This window comes from Hyla sarda, chromosome 3 (genome assembly GCF_029499605.1).
Source record: "Hyla sarda isolate aHylSar1 chromosome 3, aHylSar1.hap1, whole genome shotgun sequence".
Classification (NCBI taxonomy): domain Eukaryota; kingdom Metazoa; phylum Chordata; class Amphibia; order Anura; family Hylidae; genus Hyla; species Hyla sarda.
This window is the reverse complement of record NC_079191.1, coordinates 248,466,037-248,476,167: the sequence shown is the minus strand read 5'-3', so window position 1 is coordinate 248,476,167 and position 10,131 is coordinate 248,466,037. Positions and strand designations below refer to the sequence as shown.

Sequence of the window (10,131 nt, the reverse complement as noted above, 5' to 3'; positions counted from 1 at the left end):
GTAGCCGACTCCGGGCTGGGAGGCCGGCACAGCCCGCAGTGACTCATGGGAGCGATGAGTCACTGGGCTAAGATGGCGGCGGTGCAGAAGAAACAGCGGTCAAGCGTCATAGATTGAAGAAAAAGGAGCCAGCTTCCGTTAGAAGGAGAAATGCGGGAGAAGACCAGGAAAAGAGCGATATGGATAAGGTAAGTAATTTACAATGTTATATAACTTTGCTTTAGCATCGGAGTACTCCTTTAAGGCTGGACGCGTTTCAGGTCCTCCATAGGACCTTTCTTCAGCAGCTCAACAGGTGTTATTTGGGCAGCCCGAGTCACAGGTTGTCTGGGAGATAAGAGCCTCTCTAATATTTCCTAATTTACAGATCTGTTTAACCCCTTAAGGACATAGGGCGTATCCATACGCCCCCGTTTCCAAGTCCTTAAGGACCGAGGGCGTATGGATACGCCCTGAGCATTTCCGGCCCCCACCGCTAGCCGGAGGGGAGCCGGATGCCTGCTGAAATCGTTCAGCAGGCATCCCGGCATATCGCCCAGAGGGGTCATTATGTCCCCCCATGTCGGCGATTGCCGCAGATCGCTGGACAATTCAGTCCAGCGATCTGCGGCGGATTCCGGGTCAATCGGGTCTCCAGTGACCCGATGACCCGGAATTACTGGCTGATCGGGGCTGTCAGAGACGGCCCCGAACAGCCAGAGTCTGCAGGAGTGAGGTGGCACTGGTGCCACCTCACGATCGCCCTGATTCGTCGGCCGGATTACCAGCCGACCAATCAGGGCGCCTGCTGCGGGTGTCATTCCCGCAACCCGCTCCGCCCCTCTTCCGGAGGACGTGAGCGGGTGCGGGAAGACGACCCCCGGTGCTGGGGACCCCGATCCCCGGCTTCCCTGTTGGGATCGGGGCCCCAGGAGCGACAGCGGCGGCGAGGGACTGACCTGTGCGGCGGCATCGTGGAGCAGCAGTTGGAGGTGAGTGACAGCCTCCTGCTGTTGCTTAGCAACAGCTCCCAGCATGCAACAAGGGCATACTGGGAGCTGTAGTTATGCAACAGCAGGAGGCAGACCACCACAACTCCCAGCATGCCCTTATGGGCATGCTGGGACTTGTAGTTTTGCAACAGCTGGAGGCACATTCTTTCTATGGAAAAGTGTACCTTCAGCTGTTGTGTAACTACAACTCCCAGCTTGCACAATCAGCTAAAGTGCATGCTGAGAGTTGTAGTGGTGCATCTGGTGGTTGCATAACTACAACTCCCAGCATGCCCGTTGGCTGTCGGTGACTGCTGAGAGTTGTAGTTTTGCAACAGTTGAAGGCACACTGAGTTAAGTAGTAAACCAGTGTGTCTCCAGCTGTTGCATAACTACAATCCCCAGCCAATGTAGTATGCCTCCGGCTGTTGCATAACTACAAGACCCAGCATGCCCTTCCGCTGTCCGTACATGCTGAGGGTTGTAGCTTTTGCAACAGCTGAAGGCACACTGGTTGCAAAACACTGAGTTTGTTACCAAACTCGGTGTTTCACAACCTGTGTGTCTCCAGCTGTTGCAAAACTACAACTCCCAGCATGCACTGATAGACCGTACATGTTGGGAGTTGTAGTTTTGCAACAGCTGGATGTTTCCCCCCCCAATGTGAACGTACAGGGTACACTCACATGGGCGGAGGATTACAGTAAGTATCCGGCTGTAAGTTTGAGCTGCGGCAAATTTTCTGTCGCAGCTCAAACTGCCAGCGAGAAACTACTGTGAACCCCCCGCCCGTGCGACTGTACCCTAAAAACACTACACTACACTAACACTAAATAAAATAAAATAAAAAGTAAAAAACACTACATATACACATACCCCTACACAGCCCCCCTCCCCTCCCCAATAAAAATGAAAAACGTCTGGTACGTCACTGTTTCCAAAACGGAGCCTCCAGCGGTTGCAAAACTACAACTCCCAGCATGCACTGGTAGACCGTACATGCTGGGAGTTGTAGTTTTGCAACAGCTGGATGTTCCCCCCCCCCCCCAATGTGAACGTACAGGGTACACTCACATGGGCGGAGGATTACAGTAAGTATCCGGCTGCAAGTTTGAGCTGCGGCAAATTTTCTGCTGCAGCTCAAGCTGCCAGCGAGAAACTACTGTGAACCCCCGCCCGTGTGACTGTACCCTAAAAACACTACACTACCACAAAATAAAATAAAAAGTAAAAGAACACTACATATACACATACCCCTACACAGCCCCCCTCCTCTCCCTAATAAAAATGAAAAACGTCTGGTACGCCACTGTTTCCAGAACGGAGCCTCCAGCTGTTGCAAAACAACTACTCCCAGTATTGCCAGATAGCCACTGACTGTCCAGGCATGCTGGGAGTTTTACAACAGCTGGAGGCACCCTGTTTGGGAATCACTGGCGTAGAATACCCCTATGTCCACCCCTATGTAATCCCTAATTTAGGCCTCAAATGCGCATGGCACTCTCACTTTGGAGCCCTGTCGTATTTCAAGGCAACAGTTTAGGGCCACATATGGGGTATCGCCGTACTCGGGAGAAATTGGGCTTCAAATTTTGTGGGGTATTTTCTGCTATTACCCTTTTTAAAAATGTAAAATTTTTGGGAAAACAAGCATTTTAGGTAAAAAAAAAATTTTTTTTTTACATATACAAAAGTCATGAAACACCTGTGGGGTATAAAGGTTCACTTAACCCCTTGTTACGTTCCCCGAGGGGTCTAGTTTCCAAAATGGTATGCCATGTTTTTTTTTTTTGCTGTCGTGGCACCATAGGGGCTTCCTAAATGCGGCATGCCCCCAGAGCAAAATTTGCTTTCAAAAAGCCAAATGTGACTCCTCTTCTGAGACCTGTAGTGCACCAGCAGAGCACTTTTCACCCCCATATGGGGTGTTTTCTGAATCGGGAGAAATTGGGCTTCAAATTTTGGGGGGTATTTTCTGCTATTACCCTTTTTAAAAATGTAAAAATTTTGGGAAACCAAGCATTTTAGGTAAAAAAAAAAAAAAAATTTCACATATGCAAAAGTCATGAAACACCTGTAGGGTATTAAGGTTCACATTACCCCTTGTTACGTTCCCCGAGGGGTCTAGTTTCCAAAATGGTATGCCATGTGTTTTTTTTTTGCTGTTCTGGCACCATAGGGGCTTCCTAAATGCGGCATGCCCCCAGAGCAAAATTTGCTTTCAAAAAGCCAAATGTGACTCCTTCTCTTCTGAGACCTGTAGTGCGCCAGCAGAGCACTTTTCACCCCCATATGGGGTGTTTTCTGAATCGGGAGAAATTGGGCTTCACATTTTGGGGGGTATTTTCTGCTATTACCCTTTTTAAAAATGTAAAAATTTTGGGAAACCAAGCACATTAGGTAAAAAAAAAAATTTTTTTTTTTACATATGCAAAAGTCGTGAAACACCTGTAGGGTATTAAGGTTCACATTACCCCTTGTTACGTTCCCCGAGGGGTCTAGTTTCCAAAATGGTATGCCATGTGTTTTTTTTTGCTGTTCTGGCACCATAGGGGCTTCCTAAATGCGGCATGCCCCCAGAGCAAAATTTGCTTTCAAAAAGCCAAATGTGACTCCTTCTCTTCTGAGACCTGTAGTGCGCCAGCAGAGCAATTTTCACCCCCATATGGGGTATTTTCTGAATCGGGAGAAATAGGGTTTCAAATTTTGGGGGGGTATTTTCTACTATTACACTTTTTAAAAATGTAAAATTTTTGGGAAACCAAGCATTTTAAGTAAAAAAAATAAATATTTTTTTTACATATGCAAAAGTCGTGAAACACCTGTGGGGTATTAAGGTTCACTTTACCCCTTGTTACGTTCCCTGAGGGGTCTAGTTTCCAAAATGGTATGCCATGTGTGTTTTTTTGCTGTTCTGGCACCATAGGGGCTTCCTAAAGATGACATGCCCCCCAAAAACCATTTGACGCTCCTTCCCTTCTGAGCCCTCTACTGGGCCCGCCGAACAATTAACATAGACATATGAGGTATGTGCTTACTCGAGAGAAATTGGGTTTCAAATACAAGTAAAAATTTTCTCCTTTTTACCCCTTGCAAAAATTCAAAAATTGGGTCTACAAGAACATGCGAGTGTAAAAAATGAAGATTTAGAATTTTCTCCTTCACTTTGCTGCTATACCTGTGAAACACCTAAAGAGTTAATACACTTACTGAATGTCATTTTGAATACTTTGGGGGTGTAGTTTTTATAATGGGGTCTTTTATGGGGCATTTCTAATATGAAGACCCTTCAAATCCACTTCAAAACTGAACTGGTCCCTGAAAAATAGTGAGTTTGAAAATTTTGTGAAAAATTTCAAAATTGCTGCTGAACTTTGAAGCCCTCTGGTGTCTTCCAAAAGTAAAAACTCATAAATTTTATGATGCAAACATAAAGTAGTCATATTGTATATGTGAACCCAAAAAATAAATATTTTGAATATCCATTTTCCTTACAAGCAGAGAGCTTCAAAGTTAGAAAAATGCTAAATTTTCATTTTTTTCATCAAATTTGGTGATTTTTCACCAAGAAAGGATGCAAGTTACCATAAAATTTTACCACTAAGTTAAAGTAGAATATGTCACGAAAAAACAATCTCATAATCAGAATGATAACTAAAACCATTCCAGAGTTATTAATGTTTAAAGTGACAGTGGTCAGAATTGCAAAAAACGCTCCGGTCCTTAAGGTGAAAAAGGGCTCGGTCCTTAAGGGGTTAACTTTCTGGAGCCAGTTGATATATATATATAAAGTTTTTTCCTGGAATACCCCTTTAAGGGGTTAAAAAATTGAATTATGCTCTATTGGTACTAAGGGGCCCAAAGTGTGCCAAGAAAATGTCACCCACAGCATTACACCACCACAACCAGCCTGGGCTGTTGATATAAGGCAGGATGGATCTATGCTTGCATGGCCATTTTACCCTTTGATTGCTGATGTTCCGGACTGCAGCCTGATCAAAGGGGATTTCCCGCTCTAATCCGGCGAGTGGGAAGTTTAGTAAATGCTCTGTAGTCAGATTGACATTACACTCGGCAAAATGCCCTAAAAACAGCGCTGCCGCCAGACATAAGCTAGGAGTCAGAGTCAGGTTTGTGACATTTTCCACTCTTTTATGGGGGTTTAAGGCTAAGTGTCAGTGTCACGATCACACCCTATCGGTCCAGCCAAGACGCTAGAGAGAGTGTGATGGTGCAAGGGTTAAAGCCGCCAGACCTCTGGGTATCCAGTACTAGTCCCAGCAAGTCACCAAATTAACCCTTAGATAAACGTGTTTCACCCGAGCTGCCTTCAGAAAGGTGAGCTCATATATTTAGAGATCCAAGACCAGAGCTGATTAATTAAACATTTAATCTGATAAAAGGTATCACAGTGCTATGGATAAAAATTAACAAATGACATACAGGTATAAGAACATATATAAGAGTTTAGCAATCAAGTTCAGAAAAGTAAAAATGAAGTTCTTACAGCGTAATAGTATAGCAGTCCATGAGAGTGGGTCTCCAGCTGTTCTTAGGATGTTCTTGTCAGCTTGGGGCACAGATCTTAACACTGACTCTAGCATTGTTACATATTATATATCTCCTTTTTGGAGAGACTCCATTCCCCCCCTCTCCTCTGGTCCCACCAGGGGGGGCATCTCTTATCTCATATATGGGACTAGAGACCCCTTACATCCTGCTACTTCAAAGAAACTCCTGACTTCAAATAGAGGAAAACAGCAAACAGGCCCCAATTGACTGCAATACACAAAAACAAGGGATACACCGTCTGAATGACCCCTCACCCCCCAGGTCTTAGTTCATACATAGATGCAATTATAAAACACATGTATGTTTCCATAATCAGGCCTTGGGCCTGACAGTCAGTTTCCAAAATGACAGCATGCTTAAGGTATGGTGTTTTTTCATAAAATGTTGGCATTATTCGTCCCGCTGTCTCCCTCGTAGTTCTTTAATAGAAATCCTTGAGTCACAAAGAATTATATGACTTTCAAGTCTGGTCATTGACCGGTCATTTGTGGACCACCCATTGACTATAAGTGTTCAGCTGCAATCACCATCCTTGTAAAGTTACAGTGCAGTCATACTATGAAATGTCTACCTAAAGAAATTCTGGGCGGATAGTCTGGAATTTGAATGGCAGAAGTTTCAGCTTCTACTTCTTAAGATAGTTGAACTCGCCAACATATATTGTATAGATGTATGCATTTAAGAAAAACTGGTAATGCATATGTTATTCTTATTAAAAAAAAAATTATAAGAAATTACTTTAAAAAGGAATTCAACAGTGGTCACAGTGCAGCAGAATACCATGGAAAACAATGGGTGGCTGCTGCATCAAAATCTCCAAGTGGAACTTTGCTTGGAAATTCCTTAGCGTGCCCTTAGCATTGGCACAAAGACAGTGAGGTCACAAGAGAGGAGAGCTGGTATCTCCAGAGAGAAGGTAAAGGAGATGGCCAGGTACCTGCAGTGAGCAGCTAGGTCTTGGCAGAACCAAATTAGCTCTGCAGAAATTGTCAGCGGGTTGTACATAAATATATATAAAATTCAAACAAAATAGGCGGCTGCAGCACACAGGAGTAGTAAAAAAGCGTGAAGTGGCTTTATTCCAGAGATACCATGGTACTAGTATTAAGTGGAATAAAGCTACTTCACGCTTTTTTACTACTCCTGTGTGCTGCAGCCGCCTATTTTGTTTGGATTACCTGTTTTTGACCCAGGACCGGGGTTCCGCTTGCACCTACATCTATTAAAAAGCCCTTTGGTTGTGCTGCTCCATTCCTAATATATATACAGTGGTCCCTCAAGTTACAATATTAATCGGTTCCAGGACGACCATTGTATGTTGAAACCATTGTATGTTGAGACCAGAACTCTATGGAAACCTGGTAATTGGTTCTGAAGCCACCAAAATGTCATCCAAAAATAGGAAAAAGTGAGAATTAAAGAAAAATAAGTAGGATTACGAATATAGATAAAGCAAATCCTTACATATCAAAGTAAGAAAAATCTGCTGGGAGCTGTAAATCACTGTCTGTGTCAATGTTTCTCAACCAGGGTGCCTCCAGCTGTTGCAAAACTACAACTGCCAGCATGCCCTGGTTGGGAAACACTGGTCTATGTAGAGGACAGGAGCTTCTTCGGGGTCCTGTACAGTACACACAAAGTGTCCCAAAAAGGTAACATGGAGTCGCCCTCAACTGGTGTCCAAAGGAGCAGCTAACTGTGACATAGGTTAAGAGTAGTACTGAACATGTAATACCTTTCTGTACTGTAGGGGGCGCTACCAGACAGCCAGTCCGTGCATGCGCTTCAGTACTACAGTGCACGTGCTAATACAGGGGTTCTACCAGTGAATATCCATTCTAATTGGTCGGTTCTTCCAGCCATTGACACGTTTCCCAAATCTGGACTGTCTGTGGTATTGTATGTTGAGTCTGGTTTCAAGTTACAATGGTCCAGAAAAGACCATTGTATGTTGAAACTATTGTATGTTGAGGCCATTGTAAGTTGAGGGATCACTGTATATATATACAGAAATTAAAAAAAAGGCAAATAGTCTAAATGACCTCCCCACCTGAATACATACATACATCCCCTATATGAAAATGTTTGTCAAGGGGGCACAATATTAAAAAGTATTTTAGAGACACTTTGTGCAATTAAAATAGAAAGTTAAACCTTATAACACAAATAATAATAATAATAATAATAATAAAAAATAGGTAAAATAAACAGGACAAAAAATAAAGCCCTGGCCTGTGTATGAGAGAAACATAAAGCAACAATTATTTAAACAAAGAAATGAGAAGAAACGTTATAGCAGTGTTTGCCAACCAGTGTGCCACCAGCTGTTGCAAAACTACAACTCCCAGAATATCCGGACATTTTTATGCTGGGAGTTGTAGTTTAGCAACAGACGGAAGCACATTTGTGGGGAAACACTGGGTTATAGCGAGGAAAATGTAGACTGGACTCTCCTGGAATCCACCCTGATGACGTGTACAGGCCGCAGCCAATCATCTCCTCCAGTGACTGACCAATCCCACTAAACCCGGAAGTCCCTGTCGTTCTCTAGAGGCAGGTAGGTTTTGTGGCGTGTGTAATGTAGGATGGAGCTATCCACACCAATAATTATTTACTAACATCTACCGGTGCTGTCTGAGCACGAAAACGAGGCTTGACGCGCAGGAGGTTGCGCAGGCGCAGGAAGTAAAACGCGCGTAATGTGGTTGTGTTGAATGTGTGAGGGCAGGATGGAGACAAACAGAGTGGGGTAGGTGGATTGTACTGCCAAGTATTGTGTATGCTACAGCACTGTAATAGGGTATGAGAGGCATGAAACTACTTTACGTTATCTATAGCAGGGGATGGCACTGCGAGACAGCAGTGTTTGTTAAGACACTATATATAGAGGTTCCCTTCCTGTGGCTTTCCAACTGCTGCAGAACTACAATTCCCAGCATTCCCAGGCTTCCTTGCTTCTGGATAGCAGCAGCTCTGTACCGCAGCATTGCTCCTGTGAGGACAGCGCCACAGTCTAGGGCTGCGCTATAATTGGCTCAGGCTGCCCTGCTGTATACTTGATGCGATTTGGTGGTGGGATTTTAAGTTCTATGCTGTAAGTCTCACACAGAAATAAAGAGTGATCTTTGTCACAGCATTTAAGAGGTTAATCTACCATGAACAATAAGGGTTGATTTGACAGCTCCATGGGAAACATGTGCCACCTTATTCCAGCCCTGTAGTCTAAACACAGCGGACTAGATTAAAGGGGAACTCCAGTGGAAACCTTTTTATTTTTTAAATCAACTGGTACCAAAAACTAAACAGATTTGTAAATGACTTCTATTAAAAAATCTTAATCCTTCCAGTATTTATCAGCTGCTGTATGATCCACAGGAAGTTATTTTCTTTTTGAATTTCCTTTCTGTCTAACCACAATGCTCTCTGCTGACACCTCTGTCCATTTTAGGAACTGTCCAGAGAAGTTTTCTATGGGGATTTGCTCCTTCTCTGGACAGAGGTGTCAGCAGAGAGCATTGTGGTCAGACAGAAATAAAATAAAAAACTTCCTGTGAAGCAAATAGCAGCTAAGTACTGGAAGGATTAATATTTTTTAATAGAAGTCATTTACAAATCTGTTTAACTTTCTGGCACCAGTTGATTTAAAAACAAATGTTTTCCAGTGGAGTACCCCTTTAAGTACCCTTAAAGGAGTACTGCAGTCTTAGACACTTATCCCCTATACAACTGCTGGGACCCCTGTGATCTCCCGTATGGGGACCCAGCATTACTGTGGCTAATACTCGTGTTGTCAACCTCAATAAGGTCGACGACACGCCCCCTCCACAAAATGCTGCCTCCCCCATAGAGATACATGGAGCAGGCTGCGGCATCATGCCTCCTGCATGGGAGAGGCGGTGCCCCGTATAGGAGATCGCGGGGGTTCCGAGCTTTAGGACACACGCAATCAGACACTTATCCTTAGGGGGTAAGTGTCTGGCTGCAGATCTTTAAAGGGGTAGTCCAGTGGTGAAAAACTTATCCTCTATCCTAAGGATAGGGGATAAGTTTGAGATCGCGGGGGGTCCGCCCGCTGGGGCCCCCTGCGATCTCTCTCTACGGGGCCCCGGCTCTCCGCCCAGATAGCGGGTGTCGACCCCCGCACGAAGCGTCGGCCGACACTCCCCCTCAATACGTCTCTATGGCCGAGCCGGAGATTGCCGAAGGCCGCGCTTCGGCTCTGCCATAGAGTTGTATTGAGGGGGTGTGTCGGCCGCCGCCTCGTGCGGAGGTCGACACGCCCCCTTTCCCGCGGGCTGTCGGGGCTCCGTACAGGAGATTGCAGGGGGCCCCAGCAGTCGGACCCCCGCGATCTGCAACTTATCCCCTATCCTTAGGATAGGGGATAAGTTGCTCACCACTGAGTCACCACTGGACTACTCCTTTAATGACTGCTGTAAAAAGGCATATTGGTGGTCATTAAGAGGTTAAATAATTGCCATGTCTCTGTGAGTTCAATCAAAACTAAAACTGCATGTTATAATCTCTATCTATCTATCTATCTATCTATCTATCTATCTATCTATCTATATGTATATATATATATGTA

The 10,131-nt window shown here is 44.6% G+C and overlaps 1 protein-coding gene across 3 annotated transcripts in view; it reads left to right on the top strand.

Moving 5' to 3' along the window:
- The first annotated feature begins 8,080 nt into the window (after nucleotides 1-8,080).
- The window catches only part of MCM9 (minichromosome maintenance 9 homologous recombination repair factor), a 105,058-nt gene continuing 103,007 nt past the window's right edge, over nucleotides 8,081-10,131 (top strand). For 2 of the 3 annotated variants that reach the window (XM_056566433.1, XM_056566436.1), the window contains exon 1: nucleotides 8,116-8,292. The gene's annotated coding sequence lies outside the window, so the exon portion shown is untranslated. The other variant, XM_056566434.1, reaches the window with a different exon arrangement.